Here is a 5254-nt window from a genome sequence, read left to right on the forward strand (position 1 = left end):
CCAAAAGAATAATTGTTTTCAGCAAGTGTTGAAGTACGGAGAAGGCTAAACCGGCCTCCGGATCATGACTCGTCCCCAGGCTGACTTGACGGCTGTGGATCATCTTGCGCCGGTTCACCTTCCTCCTCTCTATCCAGTGGCTGGAAGTCAATGGTTGCCCAATCGATCCCAGTTAGGTCTTGGAATACAGCTTCATTTCTTATAAGTGTGGACGGTTCAACGTCAGGGGCATAGGTATGCTTACGGATTGGCGGGATAAGATTTTGAGCATCGGGAGTCGGTGCAGCAACCCGTTTGTTGCTGACGTCATAAATCTCATGATAGTGTGAAAGATCAGTTTCTTCAGCCAATTGGCAAGCCAGTGGACGCATTTCCCTGGTTATGGCTCGAAGGTCATCATTGTCAAAATCTGATCCGTCTTCCCTTAAGCTTGGATAGCCCTTACCTACATCCACCGGATCAAGATCAAGCACTGATACGTCTCCATCGTATCTACTTTTCCGAACACTTTTGCCCTTGTTTTGGACTCTAACTTGCATGATTTGAATGGAACTAACCCAGACTGACGTTGTTTTCAGCAAAATTGCCATGGTGTTATTTATGTGCAGAAACAAAATTTCTCGGAATGACCTGAAACTCCACGGAACATATTTTTGGAAAATATTAAAAATACTGGAAGAAGAATCCACGTCGGGGGGCCTCCACCTGTCCATGAGGGTGGGGGCGCGCCTGCCCCCTGCCTCATGGGCCCCTTGTTGCTCCATCGACCTCAACTCCAACTCCATATATTCGTGTTCTGGGAGAAAAAAATTAGAGAGAAGGATTCATCGCGTTTTACGATACGGAGCCGCCGCCAAGCCCTAAAACCTCTCGGGAGGGCTGATCTGGAGTCCGTTCGGGGCTCCGGAGAGGGGAATCCGTCGCCATCGTCATCATCAACCATCCTCCATCACCAATTTTCATGATGCTCACCGCCGTGCGTGAGTAATTCCATCATAGGCTTGCTGGACGGTGATGGGTTGGATGAGATTTATCATGTAATCGAGTTAGTTTTGTTAGGGTTTGGTCCCTAGTATCCACTATGTTCTGAGATTGATGTTGCTATGCTTAATGCTTGTCACTAGGGCCCGAGTGCCATGATTTCAGATTTGAACCTATTATGTTTTCATGAATATATGTGAGTTCTTGATCCTATCTTGCAAGTCTATAGTCACCTACTATGTGTTATGATCCGGCAACCCCGAAGTGACAATAATCGGGACCACTCCCGGTGATGACCATAGTTTGAGGAGTTCATGTATTCACTATGTGTTAATACTTTAGTCCGGTACTCTATTAAAAGGAGGCCTTAATATCCCTTAGTTTCCATTAGGACCCCGCTGCCACGGGAGGGTAGGACAAAAGATGTCATGCAAGTTCTTTTCCATAAGCACGTATGACTATATTCGGAATACATGCCTACATTACATTGATGAATTGGAGCTAGTTCTGTGTCACCCTATGTTATGACTGTTACATGATGAACCACATCCGGCATAATTTCCATCACCGATCCAATGCCTACGAGCTTTTCACATATTGTTCTCCTCTTATTTACTTTTCCGTTGCTACTGTTACAATCACTACAAAACCCAAAAATATTACTTTTGCTATCGTTACCGTTACTTCCATATTACCTTGCTACTAAATACTTTGGTGCAGATACTAAGTTATCCAGGTGTGGTTGAATTGACAACTCAACTGCTAATACTTGAGAATATTCTTTGGCTCCCCTTGTGTCGAATCAATAAATTTGGGTTGAATACTCTACCCTCAAAAACTGTTGTGATCCCCTATACTTGTGGGTTATCAAGACTATTTTCTGGCGCTGTTGCCAGGGAGCATAGCTCTATTCTTTGAGTCACTTGGGATTTTTATCTGCTGGTCACTATGAAGAACTTGAAAGACGCAAAAACAACAATTTATCCCTCAACTACGAGGGGAGGTAAGGAACTGCTATCTAGCTCTGCACTTGATTCACCTTCTGTTTTGAGTAAGCTTGCGACACCTAAACCTGCTTCTACTATTAATTCTGATATGTCGCATGTTATTGATGATGCCACTTCTGCTATGCATGATACTTATGATGAAACTACTTCTATGCTTGATACTACTGTGCCACTTGGTGAATTTCTTGGTGAACAAGTTGCTAGGGCTAGAGAGAATGAAATTGATAATATTGATGAGAGTGATGATGAAGGCTCTCCCAATAAATATGAATTACCTGTTGTGCCTGAGGGCTATGTTATGGACGAAGAAGCTGCTAGAGCTATTTTTGCTTGCAATGATAGATATGATCTTAAGAAGTTATTAGCTAAATGGAAGCAGCACTCTCTTAATGCTAGAATGAAACCTGACCCTGCTTTTGCTACTTCACCTATCTGTGTTACTGATAAGGATTATGAATTCTCTGTTGATCCTGAGATAATTACTTTAGTTGAATCTGATCCTTTCTATGGCTATGAATCTAAAACTGTTGTGGCACATCTTACTAAATTGAATGATATAGCCACCCTGTTCACTAATGATGAGAAATCTCGCTACCTTTATATCCTTAAAATATTTCCGTTCTCATTAAAGGGTGATGCTAAGATATGGTTTAATTCTCTTGATCCTGGTTGTGTGCGTAGTCCCCAGGATATGATTTATTACTTCTCTACTAAATATTTCCCTGCTCATAAGAAACAAGCTGCTTTAAGGGAAATATATAATTTTGTGCAAATTGAAGAAGAGAGTCTCCCACAAGTTTGGGGGAGGCTTCTCCAATTACTTAATGGTTTGCCTGATCATCCTCTTAAGAAAAATGAAATACTTGATATCTTTTATAATGGACTAATCGATGCTTCCAGAGATTACCTGGATAGTTGTGCTGGTTCTGTTTTCATGGAAAGAACACCGGATGAAGCTGAAATTCTATTGAATAATATGTTGACCAATTAAAATAATTGGACACTTCCTGAGCCAACTCCTGAGCCTATTCCTAAACCAACTCCGAAGAAGAGGGGTGTTCTATTTCTCAGTCCTGAAGATATGCAACAGGCAAAGAAATCTATGAAAGAAAAGGGTATTAAAGCTGAAGATGTTAAGAATTTACCTCCTATTGAAGAAATACATGGTCTTAATTTACCGCCTGTTGAAGAAATATATGATCTTAATTCATCACCTATTGAAGAAACTCATGGTCTTGATAACCCGACACGGGTAGTAAAGGTAAATTCTCTCTATTGATTTGATGAAGGTGATATTCCTCGTTATAAGTCTGCTAGACAATGCTTAGATGAGTTTGACAATTTTATTGTTAAACAAGAAAACTTCAATGCATATATTGGTAGACAATTGAAATATAATTCCGATAAGCTTGAACACTTGGGTGATTATATGTCTAGTGTTAAAGGTGAACTTAAACTCATTAGTAAACATGCTTCTATGGTTACCACTCAAGTAGAACAAGTACTTAAAGCTCAGAATGATTTACTCAATGAATTGAATAATAAGAATAATGACTATGTTGTTAGAGTGGCTACTAGAACTGGTAAGATGACTCAGGAACCTTTGTATCCTGAAGGCCATCCTAAGAGAATTGAGCAAGATTCTCAGAGAAATAATATAGATGCACCTAGTCCTTCTAAAAAGAAGGAAAACAAAAATGATAGGACTTTGCATGCTTCTAGTGAACCTATTGCTGAACCACCTGAGAATCCAAATGATATTTCTATTTCTGATGCTGAAACACAATCTGGTAATGAACATGAACCTAGTAATAATGTTAATGATGATGTTCATGATGATTCTCAACCTAGCAATGACAATGATGTAGAAATTGAACCTGCTATTGATCTTGATAACCCACAATCAAAGAATCAACGTTATGATAAGAGAGACTTTGTTGCTAGGAAACACGGTAAACAAAGGGAACCATGGGTTCAGAAACCCATGCCTTTTCCTCCTAAACCATCCAAGAAAAAGGATGATGAGGATTTTGAGCGCTTTGCTGAAATGATTAGACCTATCTTTTTGCGTATGCGTTTGACTGATATGCTCAAAATGAATCCTTATGCTAAGTATATGAAAGAAATTGTTACAAATAAAAGAAAGATACCGGAAGCTGAAATTTCTACCATGCTTGCTAATTACACTTTTAAGGGTGGAATACCAAAGAAACTTGGAGATCAAGGAGTACCAACTATACCATGCTCCATTAAAAGAAACGATGTTAAAACTGCTTTATGTGATCTTGGAGCCGGTGTTAGTGTTATGCCTCTCTCTTTATATCGTAGACTTGACTTGAATAAGTTGACACCTACTGAAATATCTTTGCAAATGGCCGATAAATCAACTGCTATACCTGTCGGTATTTGTAAGGATGTGCCTGTTGTGGTTGCAAACGTTACTATTTTAACGGACTTTGTTATTCTTGATATTCCCGAGGACGATAGTATGTCTATTATTCTTCGAAGACCCTTTTTGAATACTGCAGGGGCTGTTATTGATTGCAACAAAGGCAAAGTCACTTTTCATGTTAATGGTAATGAGCATACGGTACACTTCCCGAGGAAACGACCTCAAGTTCATAGTATCAACTTTATTGGAAAAATTCCATCGATTATTATTGGAGGTTTTGAATTTCCTCTACCAACTGTCAAAAAGAAATATGATATTCTTATTATTGGGGATGTGCATATCCCCGTTGAGGTAACATAGTGTTATTCGAATTTTCTCCGGTTTCATGCGATTCGGAATGAGTTTGTTAACAAGACCTGATCAACCTTGTTAGTGGGTTCCTTTTGATGAGCATGAGATGGATGAAACTAGAAGGCACAACCTTGTGTACCCTCTTTCTACTTTCTGTTATTCAGTTGAAATAAAGTAAAAATAGTATTTTCTGTCAGTTTTCTGATTTATCCGTGCAATATAAAAATACCCCGAAAATAAAAGTTCTCCAAATGCCCCGAAATTGAAATATGATTTTTTTCTGGAATATTTGGGAATATCTGGCACTGAGAACACAGCAGGGGGAGCAAGCACCTGGCCACGAGGGTCCAGGGCGCGCCCACACCTACAGGGCACGCCCCCTGTCTCGTGGGCCCACGGTGGCTCCCCTCCACTTATGCCAGCCACCACACACTTCTTCTTCCTCCCAAAAAATCACTATCCAGCTCAAGCACGAGTTCTAGCTCATTTTGCTGCGATTTTCGATCTCCTTGCTCAAAGCACC

The sequence above is a fragment of the Triticum aestivum genome, chromosome 1D (genome assembly GCF_018294505.1).
Source record: "Triticum aestivum cultivar Chinese Spring chromosome 1D, IWGSC CS RefSeq v2.1, whole genome shotgun sequence".
In the NCBI taxonomy this organism is placed as follows: Eukaryota; Viridiplantae; Streptophyta; class Magnoliopsida; order Poales; family Poaceae; genus Triticum; species Triticum aestivum.